General features: G+C 39.5%; 1 pseudogene; it reads right to left on the bottom strand.

Moving 5' to 3' along the window:
• Positions 1-209: 209 nt before the first annotated feature.
• Positions 210-1886, bottom strand: LOC147889094 (uncharacterized; annotated as a pseudogene).
• Positions 1887-22015: the final 20129 nt, after the last annotated feature.

Here is a 22015-nt window from a genome sequence, read left to right as displayed (position 1 = left end):
AGCTATTCTCAAGCTCAAGATTTTGTATGTATCTGCATGCTAATTTACGAACATAAATTGCAACAAAATTAGCAAGCGAAGAAATTTCAAAAGCATGAGCTGCCCATCAAGCGGCATTTTATTAACGGAGTGCTTGATGCGCATCAAGCGGAAAGAGAAAGATGTCGTTTCATCATTACAGAGATTGTGGAAACGCGTCTCAAACATTCTCATATTCCCATAATTATACGTTCGGCTTCGTCCACGGCCTTCTTTTCTACTTCAGGTGAAATTTTGGCGATCACACTTTGACGCGGTTTGTATTTGCGCGCATTGTACACCCCTGTGATGCCATTGCAATCGTGTTGTGCAAACACTACACGCGAGCAGTCTGACCAAGCCGTTAGCTGGATGCGATACACTTTGAAATATGGATGCTCGATGTCAGGGTAGCGCAAGACGCCTATATCCATCACCTGCTAAAACAATCAAATTATCTTACTGCAGCACTAAAGTTTAAACGTATGATAATAATTGCTTGAATCATGGCATTCTAGTTCCTGAAATTACAACCATGAAAACATCGCACCTGGGTTTCGTGATATTCCCTTTTGTAAATCAGAGTTTCCAGATCTGTTATGGTAGCACCACTCTGAGCAACAATTTTTGCCACTATTTCGATATCAATCCCAGTATCCTTTAACACGTCGGGATCTGATATTAACTGTACGAACCATGTATGCACCTGCATCCACATAACATTGTGTATCCACCCAGAAGATTGGGTACCTTATTTAATTTCATATCTTCACTTAAAGAAATGTGTGCTAAAAAATATTTTGGAAAACAAGTTCACATTGATTAAGAAAAAGATGCATTTCATTCATGAAAACTTCACAAATACTATATTCCACAAATACGTAGTTCAACATCGGGTTTTACAGATAGTGATCCGTCTAGCCCACATCGAAACCACTAAACAAGCTGGAAGCTCACTCTAACCTCTTACCTCTCTCACAATGGTGTCATCTGGGCACTGAACTTAAAGTAATTCATGTTGTCTTTGATAAGCTTATCACTTCTAGTGATTCCTGCATCGTCCATAGGTTCAAGAACAGGGTTTGTGGATAATGTGGCAATCACCTTGTCCCAAGATAGTACAATGCCGATATCGTTCCGGTTTTGCTGTGTATGACAACACACGCGCGCGCGCGCGCGCTCGTAGCTATGCATCAATTAGGAAGAGTCCGACTACAAAGCTAAATATAATCACAAGAAATTTGACAGAAGGACAAAGTAGGAAAGTACCATGAGCTTCTTAAAGATGCGCACCACACACTTAGCTAAGTGCCGTTGGGGGTGCTTCCATGCACAAGCTAAAAATGAAGATGATGCTGTTTTCTTAATGTGGAAGTCTGTCTGAAACTAATTGAATATAAGCTAGCAACATGCCGCTGCGTCTTCGATCATCTTGCTGAGGACATTGATCGTGGCCGTAATGATGACTTTTAACTCGTTGTCCATTTTCTCGAAGCTATCTTTGAGCTGACCGTAGCACGGCGCCAGATTGCAATGATACGGGATGATCTTCTTCTCTCTAGATTCATTGTTAGCCTGGCTGATAAACTTGTTTCCATCGCTTATAACCTGTACCAGGCAAAAGCAACAAGAACAATGAGGTTATATAAACATACAAGTTCAATCGGTACTGAGTTGCTGCGGCTATCACCAGCTACAAAGGACGACACTCTAAATATGTACAAAGTACGGGCTGAAGGATGCTATCCTAGATTGGAGAACTGTAGATACTGCGTGAAAATGCAAACGACGTATCTGTTATAATTCGTACCGACCTGTTCAATTGTGCGAACAGCTCCGAGAATCAAAGAAGCAGCAGCGACAGCCATGGATAATGCAATGTATAATGCCACGATATAGAGAAGGTCAGGCTGTGATGTAGGATTTCATTGAACATGCCCTTCTTTTAAAGGAAAACAAAAAATGTATCCGCCCTTACCAATTAAATAGGCGCCGATATTAGTTGTTGGCCATTTACGGATTGAATCTGCCCTCATGAACGACCATATCAAGAAAACATATTGAAATACTTGGCTGCTTACCATTTCCGTGATTGAATTCTTGAACTGTACCCTGCCCTTTTCTTGTAGTATTTTAATATTGTGAGGTTCTCCAAAGGACACACTTATTTAAAACTTCTCTCTCTCGGACAGAAAAGTGGACAAAAATGAAAAGTCATAATAAAACAATGTACGTACATTTGGATTGTAGCCTCACTCGAATGTGTCTATACAGTCAGAACGGCCTATTCGTGGGTCAACGCCAATATCATGTGCGTGCAATAGAATAATCATGATAATAATAACTATAGAAAATGCCAAAGGTTCTCACCTTGTAATAAAGTTTCTAGTGATAACGTGTCGTGTCAGAGATGAGTTGGCCATGTGGGAGATAAATTGGCAATTATGTTGTTTCTATGTTTTTTCATTTTCTTATTGCAACTAGAAAAATCATTGAAAACCTAGATAAGTTAACTGTCGGTATTTGTTAAAGTACTGATGGTTCTTACAAAATCATATATAATGAAATACATAAAATTCCAAGAAAGATATAATGGTATACTCACAACATGAGGCTATAGATCTCTAATACAATGATATGTAATAAATCAATGATCCCCAATATAATGATATGTGATGAACTACTCCTCAGGATCTACGCTCATGCCAATAGTTGCAAGTATGCTCTTGTGATCTTCTACAACAAGCACCATCATACAATGGATGTCACCTTATGAGTGGGAACACGAGATAATTGAAGCCTCATCGCCAATAATAAGATGGGAATACATGTAGCCTCATGATCCACGATGTGCTTCTGAAACTCAAAGAAGTGACAATGCCTCTATACCTTTTGAAAGCAGTAGCCACCTAAGTTGATAATGTGAGCATCGAAAGATGTCCCATGACCATCCACTGCATCCTCATTGAGCACATTCTTCACCATGGAGCATCTCAATAGGTAGTAATCTACATCATCCTCATTTCCATTTGGACCACTAACCATGAACATATCATCAATACATGAGAGATCTATCAATTGGTGGTAACCTTCACTCGACCTCAGCCTTACACCTTCATTGTCATGTACCAGCTTCCAGGTATGGATGGGAGAAATCACACATTGGATCCATGTATCGGCCCATGGTATCATGGACCACTCTCCCCAATCATCATCGATGCATGTTGAGCAAAAACATGTAAACTGTCAAGAAAAGATCGTGGGGTCTAAGTTGACTATGCAATGTCTACACCCAAAAAATCGTATCACCACCCTATTATAATGCCACTGAAATGAGGACATAGCACTAGTGCTCAAGTGTTGGGTGCACAACTACACCACATCACATGCATCCTTGAAGCAATCAGCATTGTGATGTATCCAGTATCACTACAAAGCATGCTTCACACAAGCGCCTGCCCCATTGTGCTCTCCTTTACCATGCCTTGTCTTGAAGTAGCTTTACATTAGTGGAATTCTTGTCGCGTGATGCCATCAATAAAACCAATAAAACTACCTAGTAAACTTGAATTGACCACCACAACCATTAGAGCAAACCTAGAGCTATTGCCATGTCACACCTCGATCCCTCAAGAAACTATTATGAAGACTGAAGTAGTGCTACATAAAATGGGCGTCATGCAAGTGATCATTGCTAATGTAGAAGTGATACTCTCGCACAATGGCATGAAAATACATGGTGCTATTGGTATTATCCATGTAACTTGCACATGATGATAGCTAATGTGCACAAATATAGCAACCTACAAGATGGCACAAAAGAAAACAATGAGGATGATGGAAAGAAATAAATGAATTGAAAAATAATACACAAGAACTTGTTCACATGTCACCTGTTCGAAGAAATAATATGCTGGCTGGGTCTCACGTTGTGGTGGAAAGGTATAGTTCCTTACATAGTCCACCACTAAGACAACCACTCCTATGAGAAATGTGCACAAGCAGGCAACACAAAACTGTCGATCCTCCCACTTCACAGTGTGAAAATGGCATGTATATACAATACAATTTCCCTTAGAAAGCATCAATGATAACAATGCATATAGTCTGCTTCTTCACAAGTTGCAACCTCCTAGACTATGCACCACCATCTAATGTCCACATATTGTACTCATATTACTACCAACACACCATCTACACACCACGGCCATCTAGCACAACTCGTGGCACTCTAGCAAAGTCACCACATTCCATACACCTCCCCTCTACACAATAAAGGGAGTGATACAAACTTGTCCACACAATATGGAGTAAATGAAGTCATGAGAGCTAGTAGAAACCACTACCTTGTGACCATCAAAGGATTGAAATCTATCATACATCAATCCAAAATTCACGTGGTAGCAACAACAGCACATGCCTGAGGTAGTCACTCTTTAAACATGTAAGATAATATGCTAGTTAATGGAAGGGGATTTCTAAATTTGGGTGTCTTACAGACCATTTATGGATAGGAGGGGCTAATAAAGTACCTACGAGCACTGGTGCCATTTTCCCTTTGCAAAGCCAAGATTCTGAATCGTGACATTGCAATGGGAGAATGGCACTAGTGCCATACTGTTATGGCATGTAAATGTAAGGAGGGGAGTTAAAAATTCAAAATTACATATGAAAGAGGGGTAAAAATTTATGAAAAAATTGAAATATGGGGGTATTTTAAATGTGTGCTTGCTCAAAGGTATTTACATGACTTTTACATAGAGATCTCCCCACCGATAGCACATGTCACATTCTCAGGAGCACAACCACAACATGGATAGCTAAAATGACCTCTCCTAATCTTGAAATCTAGGTGCACCTCTACCGCAGATTATGAGCCTTCTTGAGATCCTCCTCCTTCACTTTCTCAAGAGTGGGTTCTTTCTCCTTTGTCCAATGCCATTTCCTATTTCTTGGAATCCTTTTCCTTCTATTTGGTCAATTACCACCTTAATGCATCCTATTGGGCGATGAGCTTGCTCAATTGCAAAACCCACTTTGATGCTTATTTCTCATGGGTGGTGGTGGCATTAACATGGTCTAGCTCTCAAATTTCAATTCCATGCTCGAGCCCACTCGTTACAAGCACATGTACACACGAGGTAAACACCAGATCAATGGGAGGTCCCTTGTGACCCATGGGGTTTGGTTTAGTGCTAAAGTATGGGCATTCAAATGTGCACATGTTACCTCCCATGAATTACTATCCACATTACCCTCCTCCTCTTGCACCTTTACACAAGCATACCGATGAGATCATAAGGGTCCTAGAAGCCTTAGGGAAAAGAGGGAAAGCTTGAGAAACAATTGCTTTGGTGGCTTGTAGCGAGGCCCTTATGTCCACAAGGCCTCATCACATTTCCAAATGAGTGCCCAAGTCCTTAGGCAAAAGAAATTTCATCGACCATGTGGACAATTTGAGCAACCATGCAGTACCTTTGGTGATGTTCATGATCTCACAAAGATGAACTCACTCTAGAATCCAAGGCAGTCAATTGGTTTAGAGCCCTAAGCCTCGGGGGGTCCATCTGGGAAATGTAAGTATACTATGAGAGTTCAAAATGAGGGGTATTTTAATTCTCAAGACTTACATAAATATATTTATAGCAAGGGTAATTTTATACACCATTTTTAAATTAACAGGTAGGGCGTGTTTATTCTCAGATTCAAATTAAAAGTTATTTTTTAAATATTGTCTGATCTAGGATGATGTTTAAGAGCAGTCACAATTTGTTGTTGGGTAGCTGAAAGTTTTAATGTCTAACTAGCCCCCACAGTTATAATAAGTAGATATTAGTATTGGATTCAGCGAGACACACACACACACACACACACACACACACACACACACACACAGAGGACACACACATGCACACACACATAGAGAGAGAGAGAGAGGACTCAAATTGTATCTTTTAAGCTATGCTTTGAGATAGTGGAAATTTAGTAACCTAATGTCAAGCTCTGCAAAGTGGATAAATTGTGTTTGAAAGAACATTTGAATGTGGAATGGGCTTAAGGAAAATTCTACTATAGGATGTTATTGCAAGCTTCTACTACATTGCGAGCATGTACAGTTTGAATATCCAAAAGTTCTCCCACTTATGTATCTTTTGGGCCCGACAAACTTGACCACTTTAAAGTGGAAAAAGAGTACCACCTTACCCTATATATAACCTTCTACATAACCTTTTCCTATATTTATAACCTTCTACATTTCAAATGATAAGAAGCACAAAAATTTGTTCATATAACATTGCTTTATGTTACACCTCGAATGATTGTAATTACTTGTAAAGAAACATTGAGTTTCTAGTTTGATGGCATAGCCTCCCAATTCAAAGCATGTAGACCTTTGTAGTTCACTATTCATGTCCATGTCTATTAGTCTCACAAGCTTGTGCATGATTTGGAACTTTCTTAGACATGGACATGGCAAGGGAGAGCACGATAGTGCAAGGGCCATTATAAATAGAATGCTGACTCATAAAAATATAAAGCAAGCTGGTGTAAAGCTATAACGTGCTAGTGATGTTGTGACATTCCTACAGGCTAGCATAAAATGTAGGCTCACACTTTATATCTCCTGAAAGACATATATTTTGAATGCTTTTTCTAGGAAGTTGAAGAACAAAATGGAGACAAAATGTGAATAGAGATGTCTTATGGAGCTATGATTCCATTCCTAACACTCTTTCCCTTCATTTTGTTAATGGGTACTCTTTAACACTTAGCACCACTTAGATCATGCTACTATAATGCATGCTTTCAAGGTATGTGGAAGATGTGTTCTAACAAAGCACCCCTTTCATGTTGGGAACATATCACACTAGTTCCATCAAGTGATTGTCATGTTTATGATCCTTCAATCAAAGATGCAACATATCAAGTTCACCATGATGTGTTGAGTGATGCTCTTGAAACTTGTGATGTTGTTGTGATCCTTCAAGCGATTATAATGTTGGTGATCCTTCAAAGTTCAAGCAAAGATATAGCATATGAAGTTCACTATAATACATTGAGCAATGCTCTTGATATAGGCTCGACAAGTTTTTATGGTGAATGCTGAGGTTCAAAATATTGATGAGCATGCTAGTTCTTCTCCATCTAAAGTGCACTGCTATCAAGCATATGGCTAATCATACTTTGAAGAATGGATGGAATAATATTATTGAACGAAAGTCACTCTTTGAGAAAGGGTTATACTACAAGAGCTAAGAGATTTGATGTTTAAATTGCTCGATCAAAATCCTAAAGGACCTAGATACTCAAATCAATGGCATTTAATGCTATAAAGTTTTCGATGGAGATTGTTGAAGGTGATAGTGTAGTATTCAAGATTTTTGAAATTGGATGTGAGGCTACATGGATGAGATGGTTTGTGACAAATCTTGGAGTATGCAGATTCGATGCTAGATCTTAGAGTAGATCCCGTGATGATATTTTTTTATGATCAAATTTCCATTACATTGGAAAGAACCCAAGGATTCAACATCAAAACATTATGGAATTGGGATTGTTAACTATTTCTTGGAGAATACATTAGACCTATTCCTAAAAGCCTTGCCTTGTGAGAATATTGAAACTTTCTTTGTATGATGTACACCATTGAGTGATGAGGGAGTGTTGATGGTTGGTCTTTCATGTGTATGAACCAGTGCTAGAAAAAACCTCCCTTTAGTGTATTTTGCACCGGTTAAAATTGAAAAAAACTGGTATAAGTTGTGCCAAGTAGGTTATTTATAAGGGCTAAATTTAATGGCAAAATGTATTTTAAAGGTATTTGAAATATTAACCTTTAACATTTAAGCTACAATTAAAGTTTCCTATAGAATACGTTAAGATTGCCTAGGGACTTTGAAAATTAGTAATATATGATAAAATATAAAAGAGATATATGTAATATTTAAAATAACTTAACACTAAAAAGTAGATTAATTTATAGCCGTAGATCTAATATCTTTGTAGTCGTAGATTAAGCCACCTTATCTTCTCTTAGGGTTTAGAAACTTCTAAGGCCTTTCTTGATTCTTGAACATTTCGTTGTTCAAGACAAGGCTCCATGTTCAATCCACAGACCCACTTCGTCGTTCGTAGTTCATACTCCATAGCCCACTTTGTAGTTTGTACTCCACTATCCACTTCGTAGTTAGTGCTCCACAGTGCACACAGCACAGTCTCCAACAGCCGACTTCTTCGAGCGCTGCAAGCAGAGTGCAAACTTCAAACGAAAGAAAGTTGAAGCTGAAAATAACGTTTCCATTCGTGAACTCCAGTGACCAGTCTAGACTCCAGGATTATGAACTCCAGGTACTTTGAGGTTGTTACTTGCTCGTCGCTTACTCAACATTTAAAGTTTCGTAAAAGGCTGAGGGTGCGTGCGCTTGAGTTTCATGCATCTTCTGAAGTTTCGTAAAAGGTTGGTGTGGTTGAAGAGAGGTCGAGGGAGAAGAGGCTAAGCAGGTTGGAGATCTAGGAGGGGAGCTGACCGGTGAGCGAGTTCCTGGAGAAGTTAAGGGAAGAGAGGTGAAGAAGGGAAGCGAGGTTGGGAGGGAGACGGCCAGAGAGGTGGTTATCGGAGAGGTCGAGTGAGAACAGGGAGGAGGAGGGGGAGGAGAAGGTCTGGGAGGAGATGGTATGAGAGAAGGAATTGGAGGAGAGGTAGAGGAAGCGGAGATGGGGAAGGAGGAGGAGCTGAGGAGGGAGAGGACCAGAGAAGGAGCTGGTCCTGTAGCGCCACATCCGGATCGAGCAATATGTTTGCGGCAGTGAAGGGGCGAACAAGTGCACGGATTCAGAGGTTACGTGGGTATGATAGGTTGGGCAACAGCGAGGAAATGCACAATGGGAAAGGAGGAAAGGGTTGTAGAGTTGATGGTGGAGCGCGATGGGAGAGGGTGGCGGTTGCTGGTGGCCATGCAGAGCTGCAAAGCTTGCAATCGACAAGCAAAGAAGAGCTATCTTGTGATATTGTACTGGTGAGTAGAGGCGACCGCAGCTCGACCAAAGGTAAGGCGGAACTATGCGTAAGACGCATTAGCAGCAACTCGGCAGCGGCAGCCTCCAAGATATTGGAAGTGCGCTTGAGCAACATACGACCCCATGCGGTTGCTGCCTGAGGATAATTTTCGCCTTGGTGCATTTGTCGTTTCTCAAGGATTCATGAAGAATACTCTCGAGTCTCAGCTGACCTGGACCTGCACCTGGGCCCTTTTGGGACTCCCTTCCATCTTAACGGAACTCACAAAACGGTGCAGGCAGATCAGCAGTACAACTGTAAAAACGAAGCTCTATCAATTATCTTGACTTTCACGGCTTCACTGCCTGCCATCCACGCTCTACATTTACTGCACCTTTGTCGATTGAAATCTTGAGCAGCCCCATCATACTAGCCAGTAGCCACATCTCGAGCGGAAGGTTTGAGGATAATATTGGCGACAAGATTGAACGATTTAAATACTGTAGTGCTTTCTAAACTCATCTCCTAACTGTTGAGCAAGTGTAGCATGAGTTGAGTTCGTTTGCGTTTGAACGCTTGAGCAAGATCATAGAAAGAGCGTTCAAGAAGTGATGGAGCAAAAAGGTCGATGCCTTGTCGGTGATGGTCTAGGGCACGATACAACAGAGATATAGGATTAAATCAAGTCCCTTCTCTTTTGCAAGATCGTCTAAGCGTGACTGGTTATGTTGGTTCAGGATTGTTCGTCCATTTTCTTGCGATACAGGCATCATCATGCTAGGATATGTTCGTGGGTGGCATTGATACGTCAACAAGCTAGGTAGTGCTGGTGAACATTACCCTCAAGACTTCCGGTCCCTCGATATGTGGCTGGGTATAATTATATGGGAAGCTCTCCAGATGTTACAATATGCAATGCAGTCCAGGCCTACTGTAGCTGCAAGAGTTCTTCGCAAGACTGTCCACTGCACAGTGAGACTTTCTTGAATCGGGTTGGAGGAAAGGAGCAGGTGCTCTTGTTTTGCACCTCCCTCTCTCCTTCAGAATGATCTGGATGATAGCGAGCATCACAAGAATCGGGTTTGGAGGAAAGGAGCAGCTCCTGTTGCAGTTTTGCATGTCATGTTTCTCCTTGCGAATGATCTGGATGATAAGCAAGACTAATCTAAATATTGAATCGTTATCATCCAAGCCTCTTTCCAAATATTGAATCATTATCATCCAAGCCTCTTTCCAAAATTTGAATTGTTCTGATAGTGCAATAAAAGTGGGGGGGCGGTGAAGCAAATTCACCTTCATTGTTAAGGTGAATGATGAGCTCCGTTTACATGCTTTGGCAGCTCCGTTTTGTGAGCTCCGTTGAGACTAATGAGGGTCCCATGTGCAGGTCCAACTCAGCTGAGAGGCTGCCAGAAACGACAAATGCACCAAGGTGATGATTATCCTCAGGCGCGGTTGCTGTGGTTACAAATCAGGTGTCACCCTTCAAGCTGCGTGATGAGAGAGATCAACACGAGAAAGTTGGGTGAGGTTGGAAAGGAGAGGAGGAGAAGCGATGGAGAAGTTGGATGAGAGAGAAAGGTATTGGAGTTTGGAGAGCGAGAAGAGATCGGAAGGCAAGGTTCCATGGATTGAATTGTTGAACAGACTAAGCTGAGTGAGTGCCGAGAGAGCTCCCAGAGTGGCCTCTGGGATGCTCCCTCGTAAGCCCATATCTTCTAGGAAAACACCCACAATTCTTTGCTGTTGTTGCTGATCGACCATGCACCGAACTCCATGCCATTTGCAAACTGGAGCACTGAAATTGTAGACCAAAGAAGATGATGATGAAGACGAAGACGATGACGATGACGAAACCCCAGCTAGTGTTGCTTACAGGAACTTTTGTAGCGCAAGCTTGTCTGCTTCTATCAAGCTCTTCGTGGATGCTACTACTACTGCTCTTGATGTTGCTGTTGCTATTGCTTTTGTTGTTGTTGTTGCTGCTGCTGCTAGTTCCCATTGTATCTTGCTTCCCAAGAGTAATACTACCACCATCGCCACCACCTGCACCTCCCTTGCTCCATCGCTAAACTTAGATGTATGGAAATGAAACCGATAAGGTAGCTAAAAGGGGAAAACAAATAGGTCTACTTAACGTCCACACATGCTTGAAACACTTGCTTGGAATATTTTCTTGAAAGTGACATGATGAGACAAATTTTTAACTTTGGAGCTTCTATGAATTTGATATGCAAGAGAGTAGGAAGGTCCTCCAGAAGCTTGGAGGGCCTCCTCCAAGCCCGTCCCTCTTTTCAAATGCAATGATGACTTAAGCTACCACCTCATCTTTTGGAAGATGAGGATGATTGTTGGAGCATATAGCATGCAACAAATAATTTCATGTTTATATATGCCTATGCTTCTATGCCATTTATGCTTTATGCTTTAATATTTCTATAGTCTTAGTATGTATTAAGCAATCAAGTCATGCAATGTATAGTATGTAAGCAATCTAGCCTCGGGAGCACTCCGGCCTCTTGACACGGTCTGCAATTCCCCTAGCAGAATGCTTATAGAATCAAGTCGTGCAATGTATAGTGTGTAAGCAATCTAGCCTCGGGAGCACTCTGGTCTCTTGACACGGTCTGCAATTACCCTGGATGAATGTTTACAGAATCAAGTCGTGCAATGTATAGTATGTAAGCAATCTAGCCTCGGGAGCACTCCGGTCTCTTGACACGGTCTGCAATTCCCCTGGCAGAATGCTTAGAGAATCAAGTTCTGCAATGTATAGTATGTAAGCAATCTAGCCTCGGGAGCACTCTGGTCTCTTGACACGGTCTGCAATTCCCCTGGCAGAATGCTTACAGAATCAAGTTGTGCAATGTATAGTATGTAAGCAATCTAGCCTCGGGAGCACTCCGGTCTCTTGACACAGTCTGCAATTCCCCTGGCAAAATGCTTACTGAATCAAGTCGTGCAATGTATAGTATGTAGCAATCTAGCCTCGGGAGCACTCTTGACACAATCTGCAATTCCCCTAGTAGAATGCTTATAGAATCAAGTCATGCAATATATAGTATGTAAGCAATCTAGCCTCGGGAGCACTCTGGTCTCTTGACACGGTCTGCAATTCCCCTGGATGAATGTTTACAGAATCAAGTCGTGCAATGTATAGTATGTAAGCTCTAGCCTCGGGAGCACTCCGGTCTCTTGACACGGTCTGCAATTCCCCTGGTAGAATGCTTACAGAATCAAGTTCTACAATGTATAGTATGTAAGCAATCTAGCCTCGGGAGCACTCCGGTCTCTTGACACGGTCTGCAATTCCCCTGGCAAAATGCTTACAGAATCAAGTCGTGCAATGTATAGTATGTAGCAATCTAGCCTCGGGAGCACTCCCTGGTCTCTTGACACGGTCTGCAATTCCCCTAGTAGAATGCTTATAGAATCAAGTCATGCAATATATAGTATGTAAGCAATCTAGTCTCGGGAGCACTCCGGTCTCTTGACACGGTCTGCAATTCCCCTGGCAGAATGCTTAGAGAATCAAGTCGTGCAATGTAAAGTATGTAAGCAATGTAACCTTGGGAGTACTCCGGTCTCTTGACACGGTCTGCAGTTCCCTTGGAAGAATGCTTATAAAATCAAGTCAATAATTGGAAATGCATCTACATGCTCACAAGAATCAAACCGTTTAGTTGTGTGTGAAAGAGAGAGGAAGGGATAGAGAGAGAGAGAGGGAGAGAGAGAGAGAGAGAGAGAGAGAGAGAGAGAGAGAGAGAGAGGATAATCTTACAAAAGCAACTAATTTTGTTTTATGCGCAGAAGGTAACATGGACAAGATGAAGAGTCATAAAAAACGCGTGTTATATGAATATAGATTCAAGGAAGGAATGCGAAAAATATTCTCAAAGTGTCTTTGCATGAGCTTGTTATCAAAAACGTAGGAAGATTTGGAAAAGTATTTTGACTTAGGGGAAAGAGGGATGGATAAGCTTTGTGTGGATCTTTCCTCTGATGTCATTACCATGATGAAGAATGAAGATCCACAATGGAATATGCAATATGAATTTCAAGATAATTTTTGTGTGAGTATTCGCATAGAACTAGGGAGAGTTAAAAGTGTTTATGAAAAGCGGACAAGCACATTCAATCTCAGAGATACAAATAATAAAGAAGAGTTGATTGATTGGTTTTCCTTAAAGTGGAAGGCAGTTATGAGTTCAAAGAGGGAAGCATTCAATGCCAGTTCTTCAAAAGAATGTGTCAATCCCACAGGATTGAAAATGCCATCTTTGTTTTTTCTTGAGAAGCAACAGATTCATGTACAAGAGAAAGATTATGTGCTGGGTGAAGGCTCATATGGAAGAGTGGTGAAAGGTAACATCATTGGTGTAGACTACTTTGATCCAAAAGAGACCTTTGCCATTAAGAAACTTAAGGTATCTCAAAAGCCAAGTGAAAGGGAAGAGAGAAGGTCCATGCGAGAGTTAATGGCAAATATGGAAACAATGCAAGCCCAATTACCTCATAAAGGACTTGTTCGCACGATTGCTCGTGTGATAAATCCTCCAAGATTGGTATACCAGTATTGGAATGGGGAGACATTGGACAAATGGTCAAGGTTAAATGCTATGAACTCAGTCTATGTGGGAGAGGAGCTAGACCATTTATCTCGTGTCCGTACTCATGCCATAAATCTAGCTGGTACTTTGATGGGGACGTTAAAATACATGCATGGAAAAGACCTTTTGCATAATGACTTGCATCCTTCGAACATTATGCTTCACTTTGATAGTGAGTCTGATAAGGTCTTCATAGGAATTATCGATTGGGGATTAAGCAAGAGTGATAAATATGTCAATGATGGCAAGGATCGATGTGACCCTCAATTCAAAGAGCGATGCATGCGAAGAAAGTGGTTGGCTCCTGAGTTGTATACTTTTCCATATGCAAAGTTTTCCAAGGAAACTGATATTTATGCTGCAGCCTTTTCATTGGAAAAGTTGTATCGGCTAGCTTACAAGTACTTTGTTCACATCCAAGATACAACTAAGTTAGATCACTTAAAGCGTTGGTGGAAGAGAATAGAGGAAATGAGAAATCCTATTCCTAAAGCTAGACCTACTGCAACAGATGTTACTCATACATTTGAAGTTATATTCAAAGTCACATGTGAAAGTGCATTACGACATGATGCATTGTAACCTTTTGTAGCACTACAGTTTCTAAATAATATTCCAAAGATTGATGGTTTTCTTTCTAGTACATGATCTATTTATGTATATAAAAAACATTTCAACTTTTTTGTTTTGATATAGCATTTGTGAAATACTTTATTTTTCTCTCCTCTTAAGCTAGAATATTGATCTTCAATAAATATCATTAGTGATTTAGACTATGGCATACCATTTAGAATTTAAAAGTTATGAGTTTATTTATATTTTTCTCTTATTTTGATTAGGTATACTATTGATCATATCATGGCTTCAAAGACTCACATAAAGGTGTTTGACTATGGATCATCTGAGAAGAAGCTTTTGGGATATGTTAGAGTGCTTGGTGACTCTACCTATAGCATGATCCGTAAGGAGATTATGCAAGATGGAATCATTAATGTTCCTTTTCACTTTGTTATCAAAGATGACAATGATGATGAAGGTTGCATACTAAATACAATACAAGAAGAACGTTGGAATGTTGAAGAGGATAGGTGTGTTGGTATAAAGAGGTCTCTAAGTACGATTGTCGATGAGATCACACCATCAAAACATGTTTGCAGAACATCAGATAATATTCATAAAGAAGTTGATATTGTAAATGTTGATGAAAGACGTGAGCATGTTTCTTGTAGTCATGGTTTAAACATGCACAAAAGTAAACTTTTAGCAACGTCTATTCTTGAAGATTGGGATAGTCATTGTGAAAAAGTTCGCAAAAAATTGAGGCAGCGTAAGACACCTAGAGATGATAAATTTGAGCTCCTCACAGAGGATCTTAATGGAAAGCCTAAAGTTCGAATTTGGTGTGTTGAATGTGGAATGCCATATGGATCAGGGTCCATTGAAGGCAAGCAATCAGCTTACACTTGCTTGTCTAATTTTCTAAGAACCCATATTCTAGAAAGCCAGAAACATCAAAAAAGATATGCTGCCAATCGAGGATTTATCACTGAAGAAGCATGTCTTCGAAAAGATAGCATGAAGGATGCTCAGGACGATGTTGATAATGCAACAATAATTCTTGATGCTATTGAGGAAATGCACACTTTCAATAATTCTCATGAAGGTAATCTCCACTAGAAGCATGTAGAGATGACAAAAATCTTTCTTTTGTTAAAATTTTCATAAATAGGGTCAAAAAAATATTCTTCTGAAATTTTTCATTATCGAGTATGTTGCAGGAGCAAAGTTTGAGATAGTTGAAGCAACTTTGAATGACTACAAGGATAAAAATGCTGTAAGAGTGGCATGTGGATATGGTTGTTTTTGTGCCCTCGAGGTTCAGATCTACAAACAATTTTATCAGAACATATCAAAGGAAAAGCTCACATCACTTCTTCCAGCAAGAAATCAATGGAGCCATGTCCAGTATTATCAAGGGTTGTTGGCCGACCTAGGAAGCATTTTGACAAAGATCCACGACAAACATCGTTGGGAAGGTTCCTTGTACAAACAAAGGAGTTTAAAGTGTTGCAACCAAAATGTGGTGAGACAGAATCTCTTTCTGATTCCTTGACTGAGTCATTCTTATCTTCATCATCAAATATAAATTTGTTATGTTGGGGATTATGGCAAGCTAATGTTCATGTCAATGGTTGTGAAATTAATATTAAGTCATTTTTGATGGATCAAAAGATGGGGCATGAATGGTTTTGTGAACCATATACAAAGGCCACTTTACATGATGGGAATATGGAATACAAGATAGATGGATGCTTCAGGCACATAAATTGTCTTCGTATATCAATCATTGGAGTTCCATTTCAAGGTTTCTCATGTGAACACTGTAAGAAAATTTCAGGTTGTTTTGATTTTCGTATGAGATTATATAGGGAGAATCTTGCCGTTCAGAAGAGAGGAACCAGGAAAAGAGGCAAAGGAAGGCGGGTAGACTACCTGACAATTGAAGAGCTAAAAAATGCCACTTTTGAGTGTAGGAAAAGTTTGAATGAAGAAAAAAGAAGGCTATGGTGGGCAACATCAAAAATTGTAATGCTGTCAGTCAGAGTCAAAACTTTGAAAGAATCAAGTTTTGAATGTATAAATAGGAAAGATGTTCGACGCTTTTGTAACAACATAATTGAAGCTCATAGACAAGGAAAGTTTGGTGGAAAATCAGCCTTGTGGGAGTTTTTTCAAGAAGTGGCACAGAACATGTTACGGTCAAAGCAAGGACACAGGTTTAGTGACTCTACAAAAATCATATATGAAGTTATTAAGCTATGGGGTGGTCCAAGACTACATGAGTTCTTGAGTATAAACCTTGGAGGTCCATCTTTGTCTACCACCAGAAGGCAAGGAAGAAAAGAAATTGAATTTATTTGTGGTGAGCACGAATACATATTCGATGCTGTTGGGAAGATCTATATGGATGCAAAAAAAAGATATGGAGTCATTTTTATAGTTCCAGTTATCATAGTGGAAGATGAGACAACCATTAAGCGTCGAATAAGGTAATTTTAGCTCTCTATGCATTCTACTTTTATCTATATCATCAAGATATTTATAATTGCTATGTTTGGAAATCTCTCAAAAAGATGAGGAAGTTATTAAACTCTATAATCGTGTTGTGTAGATGGAATGCAAAAGATGACACTCTTATTGGGTTTTGTGGAAAGAAAGGAGAATATCATCAATGCTCATCAAATGACTCCATTGTTGTTGGTGAAGGCTCACAAGGATACTCGAATATTATAGATGCTTTTCAAAATCATATCATAGGTCATTATGCTAGACTTTTGATTGTTAATCCTCTTCATGATCTTCTTCCATGTTTGGCTTTAATTGTGCATTGCACATGCAATCGTTTTGATAGTGATTTTGTAAGGAACCAATGGAATCTTTTGGAGACCATGTGGAATGCAAACCTGAAAGATAAAGTTGGACCCATAATTGGACATGCTTCAGATGGAGATAGTAGAAGACGAAAGTTGATGCTTGAAGACTATTTGGAGAAAAGCGAACAACCTTTTGCTATCAATTGGTGTGGATGGAATATGAGAGCAAAAATTGTAGGAGGAAATGTGTATGGCCTTCATGATCAAGACTTTGTACACTGTGGAAAGAAACTTACAAGCCCACTTGATAGTCCTACTCGACAACTAGCAATTGGATGTGTTTGGATCACACTAAATCATGTATCTATTGTTTACAATTCTTTTTCAATTGAGGAGCACAAGCTACGAGATGGAGATATTCAAAGGAATGATCGACAAAATTGGGGAGCAACTCAAAGGATTGCAAGTAGACAAGTACAGAAATGTTTGAGAAAACTTCAAAAAAAAGAAAGAAGTATGAAGGGGACTGAGGCCTATTTGATGATTGTTGCTGATTATATTGATATTTTCTTGTCACCATATTTGATCTTGAAGGAGCGTGTGGTGCTTGCAGCCAAGGTAGTCTTCTTTTTCAAAATTTGGTGACTATGGATTCATCACCATCCAACCTACACCTTGAAGAAAAATTTCATCAGTAAGGAGGCTTATACGGACTGCATACTTTCTTGTCATTTTGTTGTATTGCTCATAAAGATGTTTCGAGATTTTTATCCTAATCTGAAGTGTCCACTACATCTTACCGGTTCTGATGCTGCTGAAATCTATTTTAGTAAAGTTGGAGGCATGATTGGGCAAGAAAGAGCATTTGATCTTGGAGATCTTCTACATAGCATTGGTAGCTTGAATAAAATTGCCATGCATGAGTGTGCTCAAAATGGTCTAACTTTCTCTAGGGCTCATAAAAAGCAAGAGCATATATGGAAACATTTGAATAAACAAGAAGGGATGATTGAAGAAAATCTAGGTGACTATGAGAGTGTTTCTTCTGATGAAAAGATGATTGATGCATTGAAGGAGGGCTTACAACAAGCTCACATACTATGCGAGTCTTTGGATTTGAAACCTAGCAAGGCTGAAGACTTGAAATGGTGGTTTCAACCTTGGCTGGATGCAGGGTCTACATGGTGTAAGCTAGATGCTGAAATGGGAGAAGCTGATGAGAATGATGACTTTGTGGAGCCATGTGGTGAAGAAGAATCTATGGACGAGAATAGCAATGAAAGTGAAGAGGTTATTTCACTTAGTGAGATTAGACATGAAATTGATGACATTTTGAAGGAAACAAGAAACATGCCCCCTAAGAAAAACATTAGCCCCATTGTAGAGGTGGACGGAAAGTTTATTTTCAAGTCAACATTGGTGAGCCAACTCAATGGATGTCCAACCTTGTCAAAAGATAGACTCACAAGGGTAAAGCAAGGTGTTTACTTCAACCATGAAGCAAAAGCACAATCATCAAATGGAAATTTATTTGGCATAGGTTGTGACTGTGCTGTATACTTTCATGATGACACAAAAGGACAAGGAAATCAACACATGAAAAGAAATGGCAAAGCTACAAACACGAGGAAGATGGATGCAACTTATGGTACATGGTACTTAGGAAGAGTTCAAAAGATGAGGAAGAAAGTCGGAGGGAGGTACGTGGATTATAAGCATGGCTTTGATTTAGCAGATAGGCCCCAAGGTTTGGAAGTTCAGCTTGGATGGTATCAAAGGGCAAAAGGAGCACAAACGTTTACTTATGATTTGACAGACTTAAACATGGTGGACATTGAAACAATTATTGCATTAGCAAATTTGACATATATTGTAAGAACAGACAAGTACCAGCTAGATGAGAATGACTACAAAGTTTTTAATGACTTTTTGAAAAGTGCTAGGTAAGTTTACTTTGCATTTTTCATGCAAGGTAAAACTTTCCATAATGTTTTATAATGAGCTACATCATCTAAGGATCATCCTTGGCTAATTTTGGTTTCAGATAATGATATGTCACATGTATCGCATAAGGAGTTGGGCTAGTTCTTGAGGCAAAATTCTACATTTTTTTGTAAGTCAAATACCTTAAGATAAACTTGAATACAAACTATCTTCAGATATAATTCTATATTTTTTGTAAGTCAAGTAATTTAGATAAACTTGAGTGCAAACGTTTTCTAGCTATATCTAACATTAATCATGCAAAATTCTTGATTCTTATTGGTGAATAAATAGGGCAATACTGGATGGAGGGTCAAATTTGGAAGCCAAGTGGCCTGTTTTAGGGCCCTCCCTTGGCTATAATCTTTACACTATAAACAAGAAAATTCCACATCCTCCGTGTTATCCAGCTGAGGTCATTCAAGGATCCATCGATGAGGAGGAGAAGTCTGTGTAACAACCTTTAGTCTAGCTATCTCTAGCTGATTTTTTGCCACGTCCAAGTCTAAGGTTTTGATTAAACTCTTGATGACAAGTCTTGGTTGTAACTTGTATCTATTTTTAGATATCAATATGCTTGTACTTTGGATTCAACTCTACCTTTTCATTTGGTACTTTTGATGAAATTTGGCTATAGCTTGGACTACATCAACATAATGCTACTACATGCATCATATTTAATATAAAAACTCCCATTAGATTAACACAAGGTTAAAGTTTAAGCCATCTTCTTATAAGTTTGTGCCATTTTATTCATAGTTCAATTCAAGTAACTTCATGCAAATCTCTAGTAGGTAGTGACAATTTCGGAGCATGCAAGAGAAACAAAATTGGATAAGGTGGAGTAAATACATGAGAATTTGAGAATTGAAAAGATCAAAAGTTGAAAATACGTTCTATTAGGTACTAGTATGGATGTAAAGCATGCATCTAGGCGACATACAATTAAAATGGTTTTATTCAATTATACAATAGATTAACACAAGGTTAAAGTTTAAGCCATCTTCTTATAAGTTTGTGCCATTTTATTAATTGTTCAATTCAAGTTACTTCATGCAAATCTCTAGTAGGTGGTGACAGTTTGGGAGCATGCAAGGGAAACAAAATTGGATAAGGTCAAGTAAATACATGAGAATTTGAGAATTGAAAAGATCAAAAGTTGAAAATACGTTCTATTAGGTACTAGTATGGATGTAAAGCATGCATCTCAGCGACATACAATTTAAATGGTTTTATTCAATTATACAATACAATTTCTCAGAAGTAGCGTTTGTTTCAACTTACACTGAAATGTACAAGAGGAGGGCAAAAAATATAGGCTTCTTAAATTTTGAATTTATTGAAGGGATATAATTATTGATCCAAAAATTCATAGTAGGGGTATATAAATAGATAAAATGTGGTTACAGAGGGGTTTTTTAAATACCTTTCGAACGCACGTTGTATAGCTGGCTTATGTAAGGTGGACCCCCCGAGCACAAGCAAGTGGAAGAGCAGGCAAGGGAAGAGGTGTAGTAATAGGCCTGAGAAGTCAAAGGAGGGAAACACTATAAACCCAACAAGCATTAAACCTTTTGTATGCCAATCTAGGAAGAGAACATATATTCTTGTAAACTTCAAAGTTGCATTGGTAAGACTACCAACAAATTTGGAAGCTGCATAATTCACATTGTAATGTCATCTACTGCAACCAAACCATGCTCTCAGAGGACCATGTCAGAACTGCATGCACAGATTTCCACTCTGCCAATGCCCGACATTAAGGAACATGGTGAGGGCCACTTTGAAATAGGTAAACTATGGCACCAGTGTGCTATTTGGAGTTCTCTTTTTTGCAAATGATGTCCATGAAAACAAATATGATTTCTCCTTATCACACTTTCGTAGAGGTGTTTGCATAGCAAAGTACAAATGGACGTGCTCCTCTAGTTGCTCAACATCAAATGCATTATAAGAAGTGGCACATGCTCATCCACCCCTTATGGCAATCTCATCAGAAGAAGCAAACAAAAATGTTCATTTATCCTGCGCACCAAACACATCAGAAGAAGTAGCACATCATCAATCGCCCCCTTTGCCAAACATAACAGAAGATGCAGTAAATGATCATCCACTCCTTGCACCAAACACATCGCAAGCTACAATGCCTAGGAGTGCATGCAAGTGTCGTGGTTTTCTACATAATGCAAAATTTGTTTGAGAGGAACAAAGCAAATATGTGGATGTTTGACTTTGACTAGAGGATATATCAGATAAAGACAGAGTCAGTTAGCAACGTGCGGAGGACATTGCAGGCAATCGCCACCCATGCAGAGGTGCTCACCTAAGGGAAACATGGTGGATACATGAGCCAGCCAAAAAATCTGTTTAATATTCTAAGTTTTTTTCTATAATGTGGTAGTGTGTTGTCTACACATGTGCAATTGCATGAAGAAGAACCCGCACCTATGCATGTTGAGAGCTGCACAAATCACATCCCACCACTTTGGTGAGTCATCAAATGTCACTCATTCAGAATTGGTTTAGCATTAAGGTGCAATGAGAGATATGCTCAATATGATGAGTTGATGTGGTCTGTTGAGGAGGTAAACAATGGGAAGCACATGCAAGTTGTAGGAGAAATGATAGATTGTGCATGCAATTTGATGGTGGTTTCCATACTTAGTAATTTGCCAGCATATGGGATGGAGGAATATGTGAAAAGGTGGAATATTATGGGCATTGATGAAGCAATGCATGTATTCTATGTTGCGAGCAAATTGCTAGCAGATGCAGGTGTTTTTGTTTTTGTGGAAACAATGACACAAGTGGTAGAACTTCTTAAGGGATCTGGGGATGATACTCTTGTGTGGGAAAGAAGTGAAACAAAAAGGTGGAAAATGGTTTGCTCCCAGGCCATGCATTGCAAGTCTCCAATATGTGTGGAGAAGGGTAGAGAGGTGTGTGCTCATTTCATGACACTCGTTTGAAATAGAGGTATGTACAATGTGATGTAGAAGAGTTTTGATATGTTTCATGCCTAAGATTTGTGT

This window comes from Dipteris shenzhenensis, chromosome 20, assembly GCF_047967505.1.
Source record: "Dipteris shenzhenensis isolate YYH24624 ecotype China chromosome 20, Dip_SZ_1.0, whole genome shotgun sequence".
Taxonomy (NCBI): Eukaryota; Viridiplantae; Streptophyta; class Polypodiopsida; order Gleicheniales; family Dipteridaceae; genus Dipteris; species Dipteris shenzhenensis.
Note: the sequence above shows the minus strand (reverse complement) of the source record. Positions and strands in the feature narration are given on the sequence as shown.